The sequence below is a fragment of the Eschscholzia californica genome, unplaced genomic scaffold (genome assembly GCF_041429995.1).
Source record: "Eschscholzia californica isolate CP2 unplaced genomic scaffold, dmEscCali1.0.p SCAF_2, whole genome shotgun sequence".
Taxonomy (NCBI): domain Eukaryota; kingdom Viridiplantae; phylum Streptophyta; class Magnoliopsida; order Ranunculales; family Papaveraceae; genus Eschscholzia; species Eschscholzia californica.
The window spans coordinates 22,337,790-22,351,613 of NW_028238309.1; positions in this window are offsets into that span (position 1 = coordinate 22,337,790).

A 13,824-nucleotide genomic window follows, 5' to 3' on the forward strand; every position below is an offset into this window, starting at 1 on the left:
ACGTGGGAGTGGGGCCACGGAAGCAGGTTGCAACGCGCTACACTGGATAAGGCCTATAAGGTCCATTTCGCTGCTCAGCGAAAACACGACTGTAAGTATACTGCGAGCCAGAATCTTGCCCGACATTGTACCGAATGCTGACCAAATGTTGACCTGACTTTGACTTTGGCTAATTCCCTCGTCCGGACTCCGATTTGACTTTCGTTTTCTCCTACGGACTCGTCTCGACCTATACTTTTCACCCATGCACTCGCATTGGCCAAAATACTAGAATGCCCTTGACTCCAAATGACCAAACTACCTTTGTATCCGTTTCTAACCGTTTTTCATACCTAACTCTGCAAAAGACACTTAATCAAGAAAATCAACCATTTTATTATAATAAAGACTCAAAACAGACTAACTCGGCCAATTTAAACGACTCCGATGGGACATTTTCATGACCCATCAGAACACCATGTCCAAATACCAAGTCTAAACAGTAATTAATCAATATTAGAAGACTATTATAAACCTATCATAGGCTGCTCTGGTCTCGGCTCATACTGAAGTAGGTTGTGTGTCTTCCTCCTCGACCCCTTGGCTCGGTTAAGAGGGGCGGTGTGTCGGACCTCCCAAGAATTACAACCTTGGCCTACTGAAAGGCTGCGATTGAGTTTGCTGGTTGAACATCTTACTTCGCTGACTTTCTTGTTGACTGTGCTGACATTCTTGCTCACTCTGAGTTTGTTGAGTTTGAGATTGTTGTTGTTGTTGACTCTGACTTTTCCCTCTTGAATTGACTCCACCCCTCCTTCCACATCCTCTTCCTCAACCCCGTCTAGTGGTTCTTCTGCCTTCACCTCTTCCTCTTCCTCTTCTTCTACCCGCACTCGTAGATGGTGCACTATTTGCAGTTGATGTGCCTACATTTGGTGCAGCAGTCTAGGCATTTAGTGGTGGGGCTTCTCTTCAAGTCTTCCTGTTGTGGCCTCTGTTACCATAATTACTGCAGATGTATAGGCCACCTCTTCTCGGTCTCTCTTCTTTGTCCTTGGTCGGCCTGGTGGCCTTACAAGTACTGGAGGTCTTACAACATATTGAGGCTACAACCAGGTCAAATAAGAAGAGTACATAAGGCATATGTTTTGAAAGGGGGCTAACTAGGAAAGGAGGGCCAAAAAGGAAAGTTTACCTCTCCCCCACACCGATTCATCAGGAATTGGGACTACTCGATAGTCATATGTTTTGAAAAAGGCTTGAACAGTGAAGAAAGAACTGCAATACCTATGAAGACAAGAAAACATAGTATAAGTTCAAATTTTGCTCAAAATCTCAACAGAAATGAAGGGGGCCAATAAGGAAAAAGAACATTACGACCCTGAATCAACCGGACTTGATGATCTTCTTCATTAACTGTTATATCTGACAAATTGCTCGCATTGCATCTTTGGTCGAAGGACATCTCTTTCAAGGTTTCCTTACACTCATTTCTACAGATGTATATGGCTATTGGGAAAAGCCCATTACCAGCATCAAGAGACATGATAGACAAGCATACACCAACATATTTACCCTTTAGAAAGCAACCCCTAAGACCTAATACTGGTCTACACCCATTCAAGAACCCATCAATACTAGATTTGAAACAGACACACATACCTGTGAGTTTACCACTGTTGTCATCCTTGAAACAATTTCAATGCTGCCTGGGTTGGATAGAAGTATTTGGTATGCCATTTCTAGTGCGTGACGATAGCATTCTTCAAAATTCTCGTTAATCTTCTCCAACATTATATTCTTAGCATTCCAGACAACTTTGTATGTGACATTAACCCCATGATTTGTCCTTACCCATTTCATTATAGCATCAACCTTCATGTCTTGGTTTCGCATAAATTCTTCTAACAAACATTGTGCTATCCATTGAGAATTGGCCATTTAATTTTTATCTTCAGCATTTTCGGCACAAGTATGCACAAGATTACTCTTCCCAAGCTTATACATGTTTTTATCACTAGTCTGACCAATGTAAACACTCCAATCACAACTCTTCTCCTTACACTGTACTTCAACCTCCTTGTCTCATTTTTTACTTCTTCCTTTATATGATCCTCTCTTGTTTGACCCCCTAAATCTTCCTCCATTTGATCAACTTCAGTACGACCACCTATGTCTTCTTCCATTCGATCAATTTGTGTGCCTTCTCTAAAATCTATATTTGGTTGATCAATTTCTTTTTGTTGGTCCCCAAAATCTTGTTCATTCTGGTCTATTTCTGGTTTTCTAACTTCAGAATATGAATCTGACGAATTTGTGGATGTCGATGACGAATCTGTTGATGTCGATGATGAATCACCTCCCACTCGCCCCCTGAAGATTCTGGAACACTTTGAGTCAAGGTTGCCGCAGATTGGGTTGTCCCTCCAATTTCATCGTTTTGCTCCATAGGTGTTGGAGGATCATGAGTGAGATCTGTAGGCTCCGATGATGACGGAGCTGCATGTCCCATCTGAAAATGAAGAAGAAACCAAGTCTTAAAGAGATGAATAATTAAGAAATATAAACAAGTTTAACACCACATTATAAAGATAAAAGATAAGTGAGAAAGATAATTACCGTAACTGATGCAGACGAGGAAGCGGTAGCCATACTAACAATTCGAAGTGATAAATATTCAAAACCACATTAAACCTGAAAGAAAGATAAAAGGAAAGCATTAAATAATTATAAAAGACTCTATCTTTGTATATACAATTATACAAATAGAAAATCACAAGTGTGACGTGCTTCAATCACAATTAGGTTTGGTAAGACTGAAATCTCCACCATATGTGAGAAAGAATAAAAGAGAAAGGAAATAGATTCAGAAAGAATAATAAAACCTAATATCGTATAACCAGAAGCACATCGGATAACCAGAAGCAAGATATTAAATTTTGATCTCTACATATTTACATGACCTTACTTAGCAATCCAAAAAGAGTTGAAGGAATGTGTTGATGTGATTAAGGATATGATGAAATGAAGGGTAATCTCTCTCTCGCTCTCTCTCTCTATATATATATATATATATATATATATATATATATATATATATCATACTGTTACACTCCTCAACTCTATATCTCTCTAATCAAATGTAGTAAAGAAGAAAAGGCAGACCACATAAGTAGGAGTATGTCATTAGTAGTTCGATAAACCTCTATAGCCTAATGGTTTTAATAAAGGTATGATGATAAACCTCTATAGCCTAATTAGCTTAATAAGGGTATGATGATAAACCTCTATAGCCTAATTAGCTTAATGATGGGTCATAAAAATGTCCCATCAGAGTCGTTTAATTTAGTCGAGTTAGTTCGTTTCGAGTCTTTATTATAATAAAATAGTTGGTTTTCTTGATTAGGTGTCTTTTGGAGAGTTAGGTGTGAAAAACGGTTAAAAACGAGGAAAAGATGCATGAAGGGTATTTTGGTCATTTGGAGTCAAGGACAATCTGGTAATTTGGCCAAGGTTAGTGCGTGGTTGAAAAGTAGAGGTCGAGACGAGTCCGTAGGAGAAAACGGAAGTCAAATCGGAGTCCGGACGAAGGAATAAACCAAGGTCAAAGTTCAGTCAAAAATGTTGACTAGCGGGACAATGTCGGGTACGTTTCTGGCGCCCGGTTTACCGACCGACACGTGTCTTGGTACGAAGATAGGAGCATCCAATATCCGTATTCTAGCTGAGCATCGAAATGGGGCCTCGAGAAGATGATCCGGTACAACCCGTTCCTACTTAGTTCCGTACTCCCGGAACAACGTTTTAATCTCATCTGTTGGCTTCTGCGCGCATCAGATCAACGAACCGAATTTCTCTGCCGCGCTATGATCCAGTATAGCGCACCCCAGCCTTGCTTCCGGTACTCCCGACGACGTGTCCAGCTCCTATCACCGCTCAGATCCCGGCTCTTCTTATCCAACGGTGAGAACATGATGCTGCACCACAAATCAGCAGCCGAGAAGCACTGTAGCGGCCGTTCCCAGCCCAAACCCTAGGAGCCCTAGCACGCTGACACGTGTCTCCTTTATCCCTTCTTTGGATACCCAGCCGCCGACTCAATGGGGTTGTGCTTTAGGGTTTTGCATTTGATCCCTATAATTCCAAAAGTAACCCTCTTTTCTCTCACTTTTTACCATTTAAACCCTAATAAACCCCAACCCTATAAATAAATCCCTTTCTCCTCCATTAGAACCTAGACTTCAACAACCCTCTCAAATGGCTTCCTTACCTAATTTCTAAGCCACTTCTCTTTCTATCTTCTAACCCTAATCCTCCATTCTTTTCTTCTACTTCTTCTCACCTATTTCTTTCTCTCTTTTCTTCTTACTCAATCCCTCTTCTATTAAATCCATCTTTTTCTATCTTCTTCTCTACCACTATTCTTTCTACCATTAATAGTCATCTCCTTCTTTCTTCCATATTCTTCCACCATTTCTAACCCTCTTCATCTCTTCTTTCCAACTTTCTAGATCTAATTTCTTCTTTCCCTTTCTTTTTCTTATTTGGGTTGCAATAAAATAGCTATTACTTGGATTTCTTGGAGTAACATTCTTGAGCATAAATGGAGCAAATCTTGGACAAATTGGAGATACATGGGGATATGGAATTTGAGCATTCTTGGTGATTTCTTTCCATTAATTTCCTAGTATTTTCATTTATTTTACAATGTCAATGAATGTCATTCTAGATTCCATGTATAGTTAATTTAGCAATCTAAGGTTGTGAATGAAACCCATTTTGGATCTTTATAATACTTGTTCTTGATTAATTAAATCCTTTGATGTGCTTCAATGCCTATTGATTGTCATTTCATGTTGATTCTATAACCTTATTATCATTCATGTATTATAATTAGATATTTCATGCTTTTATTGATTTATTAGATGAGATATGCCTTTTAGATCTTGAATGATAGTGTAGGAAATTAGTTTTATATGGTAGTCAATCATACATTCTTAATTATAAAATTGTTTTATCTAGAATATCATCCGGAATCCAAATAGTTCATTATATTGGATCCCGAGTAAATACAAAAGAGATTTAAGTGATTAAGTGCTTGTTCTATAAAGTGAAATTATGTGGTGGATTTTATAACCTTAGATATTCTCTCACTTCTCTTAGATAGTTTAGTTAGTTTCACTTGTTTTCTTATTCCTTACTAATCAATCATCAAACTTACAAAGTGGGGTGTGTGTGTTAGTTTAAGTTAGCTATTGACATTTTGATTATTGGGCTAAACTCGCCGTCAATATCCGAAGTTACCCACCTATCTCTTGGGACGATACTCGATCTTATTTTCAATACTATAACTTGACCCCGTATACTTGCGGGAATAGACCTAATTTTGGGTCCATCAAGTTTTTGGCGCCGCTGCCGGGGACTAAGCTTGAATTTGTCTTATCTCATTTCTATATTAGTTTTATTTTTAGTAAGTTTTTATTTTTGGACACTTTGACGTGCTTTTCCATTTTTGGTGTATAGAACGCTAAGGAGCAAAGGAAGAGGCGCAACAAGGAGAGGAGCTCAAGAAGGAAAATTTACATTTTATTTTTAGTATTTTTTATTTTATTTTATTTTTGGTGAGAGAGAGACTTTTAGACTTTCTAGTTTTTATTTTTGGTTTAAACGTTTTGACCCTAAATTGGAGGGCATTTAAATTGTAACCGAAAACCAAAACGAAGCCTCGGGTTCGAACACTCACGGGAGAGTGGCCCGGGTCGTCTACAAAGGTCGTCGCCCGTCTTGAACGGGAGGTAACTTCTAGATCACCCACGAATCTCCTGTAAGTGGGTACTTGTGATGTTTTTGCTTGGCTAATTGATTGTCGAACTGTTAGTTTAATTATCATATTAGTAAGGGCATTAACCCATTACAAGATAGGAGTCGGATTTCATCACCGGTCTCTTGCCCATCTAGGTAACAACATTGCGCAATCCCAAGCCTCACTTAAAATTAAAAATTGATTTAGACATTGGCCAAAGGGTAACGAGCTTATAGGATATTCTTTACAAATCTCGAACTTGATTAGTATTTGGAGTTTTCCCAGGAAGAGGGAACGATCCAAGAACACAATTCTTGATCGTTGTACTGTGACGGAGTAACTCCTTATAAGAATCATAGTTCAAGCTTTGGAAAGAAATAGAAGCTGTCTAGATCAATTTTTAGGTGAAAAAGACTACCCAGTCGTCTAGATTGTGTCTAGGTTGCTTGGTTGAGTCAGCTTGCTTGTGTGTGTGTGTTTTCCTTAGAATCTTCGTAGTTTCGTTACTCTTTTAATAAAAAAAATAAAAAAATAAAAAAAATAAAAAAAATAAAAAAAATAAAATGGAAGGATTCTTCAATGAGGACGAATTGGAAGAGAGACGGAAGGAACAATCATTGTTAAGAACACAAGAGATACTTTTACGGAACATGTCTAGACTTGAGGCGACTAACGCTACTCTAGATAATTTTGACCAGTCCCGTAATGATGGTCATAACGTCGATAACTATTGGAATCATCATCAACCTCAACAAGGTTGTGTCCCTCAGTTACAAAATACCAATAATTATCAACGTTTTAACTATCAAAATTATTTTGAAAATCCGAGGGATAATGTCTATGGTGATAATTATAGGGAGTATTGTCAACCTCAAGGAGGTTATGAGTCACACTATGCACATGTCAATAGTTCATCCTACAGTCAATATAATGAAGAGGTTTATGATCCAAACATGTCCCAACCACCTCAATGGGATAACATTCAAACTAATGACTCTTCATCATCTTCATTAGACGAACTTTATAGTCGTCTTGTAAGGTTAAATATAGAGCTTGAGCAGAAAGGTCAAGAGCTACGAGCTGAAAGATTAGCTCTAAATGAAAAAATTGATAGAAATCTAGAGATGCCCCTTAATAATATACCCAACATCATAGAAGATGAGTCCTTTGATAAGATGGAGTGCAATACACAATATCATGAGTCTTATGATGATGAGGATGGTAGTATAAATGAGGCGAATACTTTGTTTGATCCTAATCCATTTTTAGTTTCTGAGCATAGTATTTTGCCAACCATAGAGTCGCCGCTATCATCATATGAGTCCATTGCTGAGGAAACTCTTGAACCACCTTCAGAGAAACCAAAAGCTGAGTCTGTTTTGTCTCCCGAGTCTAAACCTTCTACTCATCTTAATGATAATCTTTTGGATCAAACTAGATGTCTTACTAAAGATGAAGCTGATGAACTTTGGCTAGTTGAAATGTCCAAAGAGAGTGATGACTCACTCGACTTAGGTGAAGTTCTAAACACTAATGAGATCATAATGAAAGATAGTTTGTCTGAGTCTTTACCGAAGGAGATTAGACCCAACTTGGAGGTAATTTCAATACAACAAGCCAATGAGGCTATTTTAGAACCTCCGGGTGTGAGTGTTGATCTAGGTGAGTCAAACCTCTTAAATAGTCATGCACCATGTCCCTCGGAAGTTCAAGTAACCTCGTGTCAATCACTTGTGTATTCTTCCACAGTCTCTCAATCAATTTGTCATGTTTATGAGGATCCGTTTTATCCAATGTCTGTTAACTCTAGTTTATCCTTGAACTTAATGATAGTTGCTTCATCTAAGTTTGGGGATAACTCATTCACATTGGAAGTCTCACTTAAACTGTCATATCATTCCATGGACGTGAGACTGAACCTTCCTGGATACTTCATCTTTTGGGTTGACCCTCAAATCTTCCGATTACTATTGTATGGGGAGTCATCAACCCTTATTCCAGTAGGTTTACAGTAACTTTTCTTTCCTTTTTCTTTCATCATCGTCTGGCTGAAGACGATAAACTTAGCGCTTCTTGGGAGGCAACCCATGCTTCTGATATAGGACAGTGGAGTATGGTAATATCTTCCCTCTCATCTTTTTATTTTTGGCATAGTCTTCAGAACATTGAGGACAATGTTCGGTTTAAGTTTGGGGATAGGGAAGTACTTTTGCTAAGTCCTTCATTTCGAAAATTCGAGAGGGTTCAAAAATTTTTCAATTTTGGACCGAAAATGTGAGTCTAATGGTTGTTTTTGGCTTGTTAATAGTTATAGAGTCGAGTTGATCGTACTATCCGGTTGTTAAAGGTTTCTTCATGAATGTCGAGTCTTGAGGTCGTCTGTGTGCTAGCCATGTGAGTATTATGAAAGTGAAGGGTAGACGGTTCTGAGAGAACTAGATTAATCATTAGTGGAGGCTTAACCCTTGTGAGATTTCTGAGCCTTTCTATTACCTTTGAGTGTACTCTTCTGCGCTGATTCCGAGTAGAGTGAAGAGCTACTCAACCTCGCAACTTTGTTAAAAGAGCTCATTTGATCTCGTGTGCTCAACTTCCATAACCACTAGGAGTGACATCAGGATAGCGAATAAACCTTACTCTTGTAGTCCATGAAACCCGACAATAGTGTCAACTTTAGGAAGACGGATACTCCACCATCCATTCATCATATGACTCCCGAGAATGATGGCATGAAAAGTAAAGAAAGTAGAATGTGAAAGCAAAGTGCGAAAAATAGAAAAGTCGATTGTTGAGAATACTAGTGTTGGTATTGCATTGTTTTCATTGTTTATAGTTGAGTTAAAAAAAAAAAAAAAAAAAAAAAAAAAAAAAAAAAAAAAACAAAAAATGAAAATCTCCGAAAAAGAAATTGTGTATAGTGTGTAAAAAAAGTTCATGTGAACTTTAGTTTGTTATGTAAAATAAGTGTTCAAAGCAAAAAGCTAAGTATGGAAGTTGCTTGGAGTTCTCTAGCATTGAAGGCGTCGACATTCTCGGGATCTCATCACCATCCATCTCATCACTTGTATCCGTTGACCTTTAGGAAGCATTATTAGAGGGTAGAGTGGGTGAGAAGGGTAAGTGAGCTTCCCCATTCCATTTAGTGGTTATATTCCTTTTCGTAGATCATTCGTTCTAAAATATTGTCCTCACCCATTTTTATGTGTTGAGTCTATAGTCGTGATCACACTCACACATACGAGCGTACCATTTCTGAGTGATTTCATCTTTTAGAGCGTATGTCTGTGAGGCCAAAGTCGAGGCGAAATGTATTAAGATAGGGATCAAGGGTCTGTCTGCTTGGAACTGAAGTGATTCTCATTGTGGCTAGTCACGTACACTTTGAGTCTAGATTATTAGTGAAGAGATCTTTAGTGTCTGTATAGTGTTGTTAACTTTGACTGATTCCTATTAGCCTGCTAAAATTTTCTAGAAGATAAACATTTTTAGTCCGTCTTAGTTGACTTTGAGTGCTTTTGGACCCTATTGTATTTTAGAAATGTTTTTGAATTTTGTGGGTACATTCTCTGGAAACCCTCACGAGACAACACTCGTCCACTAGGGCAACCTAGGGGTTTAACGGCTTGTTGCATATGCTAAATGCAACCGGGATTCCTCCGAAAGTGAGTTAGGTTTTTCTTTTATTTTGTTTTGCTCGAGGACTAGCAAAATCTAAGTTTGGGGATGTTTGATGGGTCATAAAAATGTCCCATCAGAGTCGTTTAATTTAGTCGAGTTAGTTCGTTTCGAGTCTTTATTATAATAAAATAGTTGGTTTTCTTGATTAGGTGTCTTTTGGAGAGTTAGGTGTGAAAAACGGTTAAAAACGAGGAAAAGATGCATGAAGGGTATTTTGGTCATTTGGAGTCAAGGACAATCTGGTAATTTGGCCAAGGTTAGTGCGTGGTTGAAAAGTAGAGGTCGAGACGAGTCCGTAGGAGAAAACGGAAGTCAAATCGGAGTCCGGACGAAGAAATAAACCAAGGTCAAAGTTCAGTCAAAAATGTTGACTAGCGGGACAATGTCGGGTACGTTTCTGGCGCCCGGTTTACCGACCGACACGTGTCTTGGTACGAAGATAGGAGCATCCAATATCCGTATTCTAGCTGAGCATCGAAATGGGGCCTCGAGAAGATGATCCGGTACAACCCGTTCCTACTTAGTTCCGTACTCCCGGAACAACGTTTTAATCTCATCTGTTGGCTTCTGCGCGCATCAGATCAACGAACCGAATTTCTCTGCCGCGCTATGATCCAGTATAGCGCACCCCAGCCTTGCTTCCGGTACTCCCGACGACGTGTCCAGCTCCTATCACCGCTCAGATCCCGGCTCTTCTTATCCAACGGTGAGAACATGATGCTGCACCACAAATCAGCAGCCGAGAAGCACTGTAGCGGCCGTTCCCAGCCCAAACCCTAGGAGCCCTAGCACGCTGACACGTGTCTCCTTTATCCCTTCTTTGGATACCCAGCCGCCGACTCAATGGGGTTGTGCTTTAGGGTTTTGCATTTGATCCCTATAATTCCAAAAGTAACCCTCTTTTCTCTCACTTTTTACCATTTAAACCCTAATAAACCCCAACCCTATAAATAAATCCCTTTCTCCTCCATTAGAACCTAGACTTCAACAACCCTCTCAAATGGCTTCCTTACCTAATTTCTAAGCCACTTCTCTTTCTATCTTCTAACCCTAATCCTCCATTCTTTTCTTCTACTTCTTCTCACCTATTTCTTTCTCTCTTTTCTTCTTACTCAATCCCTCTTCTATTAAATCCATCTTTTTCTATCTTCTTCTCTACCACTATTCTTTCTACCATTAATAGTCATCTCCTTCTTTCTTCCATATTCTTCCACCATTTCTAACCCTCTTCATCTCTTCTTTCCAACTTTCTAGATCTAATTTCTTCTTTCCCTTTCTTTTTCTTATTTGGGTTGCAATAAAATAGCTATTACTTGGATTTCTTGGAGTAACATTCTTGAGCATAAATGGAGCAAATCTTGGACAAATTGGAGATACATGGGGATATGGAATTTGAGCATTCTTGGTGATTTCTTTCCATTAATTTCCTAGTATTTTCATTTATTTTACAATGTCAATGAATGTCATTCTAGATTCCATGTATAGTTAATTTAGCAATCTAAGGTTGTGAATGAAACCCATTTTGGATCTTTATAATACTTGTTCTTGATTAATTAAATCCTTTGATGTGCTTCAATGCCTATTGATTGTCATTTCATGTTGATTCTATAACCTTATTATCATTCATGTATTATAATTAGATATTTCATGCTTTTATTGATTTATTAGATGAGATATGCCTTTTAGATCTTGAATGATAGTGTAGGAAATTAGTTTTATATGGTAGTCAATCATACATTCTTAATTATAAAATTGTTTTATCTAGAATATCATCCGGAATCCAAATAGTTCATTATATTGGATCCCGAGTAAATACAAAAGAGATTTAAGTGATTAAGTGCTTGTTCTATAAAGTGAAATTATGTGGTGGATTTTATAACCTTAGATATTCTCTCACTTCTCTTAGATAGTTTAGTTAGTTTCACTTGTTTTCTTATTCCTTACTAATCAATCATCAAACTTACAAAGTGGGGTGTGTGTGTTAGTTTAAGTTAGCTATTGACATTTTGATTATTGGGCTAAACTCGCCGTCAATATCCGAAGTTACCCACCTATCTCTTGGGACGATACTCGATCTTATTTTCAATACTATAACTTGACCCCGTATACTTGCGGGAATAGACCTAATTTTGGGTCCATCAAGTTTTTGGCGCCGCTGCCGGGGACTAAGCTTGAATTTGTCTTATCTCATTTCTATATTAGTTTTATTTTTAGTAAGTTTTTATTTTTGGACACTTTGACGTGCTTTTCCATTTTTGGTGTATAGAACGCTAAGGAGCAAAGGAAGAGGCGCAACAAGGAGAGGAGCTCAAGAAGGAAAATTTACATTTTATTTTTAGTATTTTTTATTTTATTTTATTTTTGGTGAGAGAGAGACTTTTAGACTTTCTAGTTTTTATTTTTGGTTTAAACGTTTTGACCCTAAATTGGAGGGCATTTAAATTGTAACCGAAAACCAAAACGAAGCCTCGGGTTCGAACACTCACGGGAGAGTGGCCCGGGTCGTCTACAAAGGTCGTCGCCCGTCTTGAACGGGAGGTAACTTCTAGATCACCCACGAATCTCCTGTAAGTGGGTACTTGTGATGTTTTTGCTTGGCTAATTGATTGTCGAACTGTTAGTTTAATTATCATATTAGTAAGGGCATTAACCCATTACAAGATAGGAGTCGGATTTCATCACCGGTCTCTTGCCCATCTAGGTAACAACATTGCGCAATCCCAAGCCTCACTTAAAATTAAAAATTGATTTAGACATTGGCCAAAGGGTAACGAGCTTATAGGATATTCTTTACAAATCTCGAACTTGATTAGTATTTGGAGTTTTCCCAGGAAGAGGGAACGATCCAAGAACACAATTCTTGATCGTTGTACTGTGACGGAGTAACTCCTTATAAGAATCATAGTTCAAGCTTTGGAAAGAAATAGAAGCTGTCTAGATCAATTTTTAGGTGAAAAAGACTACCCAGTCGTCTAGATTGTGTCTAGGTTGCTTGGTTGAGTCAGCTTGCTTGTGTGTGTGTGTTTTCCTTAGAATCTTCGTAGTTTCGTTACTCTTTTAATAAAAAAAATAAAAAAATAAAAAAAATAAAAAAAATAAAAAAAATAAAATGGAAGGATTCTTCAATGAGGACGAATTGGAAGAGAGACGGAAGGAACAATCATTGTTAAGAACACAAGAGATACTTTTACGGAACATGTCTAGACTTGAGGCGACTAACGCTACTCTAGATAATTTTGACCAGTCCCGTAATGATGGTCATAACGTCGATAACTATTGGAATCATCATCAACCTCAACAAGGTTGTGTCCCTCAGTTACAAAATACCAATAATTATCAACGTTTTAACTATCAAAATTATTTTGAAAATCCGAGGGATAATGTCTATGGTGATAATTATAGGGAGTATTGTCAACCTCAAGGAGGTTATGAGTCACACTATGCACATGTCAATAGTTCATCCTACAGTCAATATAATGAAGAGGTTTATGATCCAAACATGTCCCAACCACCTCAATGGGATAACATTCAAACTAATGACTCTTCATCATCTTCATTAGACGAACTTTATAGTCGTCTTGTAAGGTTAAATATAGAGCTTGAGCAGAAAGGTCAAGAGCTACGAGCTGAAAGATTAGCTCTAAATGAAAAAATTGATAGAAATCTAGAGATGCCCCTTAATAATATACCCAACATCATAGAAGATGAGTCCTTTGATAAGATGGAGTGCAATACACAATATCATGAGTCTTATGATGATGAGGATGGTAGTATAAATGAGGCGAATACTTTGTTTGATCCTAATCCATTTTTAGTTTCTGAGCATAGTATTTTGCCAACCATAGAGTCGCCGCTATCATCATATGAGTCCATTGCTGAGGAAACTCTTGAACCACCTTCAGAGAAACCAAAAGCTGAGTCTGTTTTGTCTCCCGAGTCTAAACCTTCTACTCATCTTAATGATAATCTTTTGGATCAAACTAGATGTCTTACTAAAGATGAAGCTGATGAACTTTGGCTAGTTGAAATGTCCAAAGAGAGTGATGACTCACTCGACTTAGGTGAAGTTCTAAACACTAATGAGATCATAATGAAAGATAGTTTGTCTGAGTCTTTACCGAAGGAGATTAGACCCAACTTGGAGGTAATTTCAATACAACAAGCCAATGAGGCTATTTTAGAACCTCCGGGTGTGAGTGTTGATCTAGGTGAGTCAAACCTCTTAAATAGTCATGCACCATGTCCCTCGGAAGTTCAAGTAACCTCGTGTCAATCACTTGTGTATTCTTCCACAGTCTCTCAATCAATTTGTCATGTTTATGAGGATCCGTTTTATCCAATGTCTGTTAACTCTAGTTTATCCT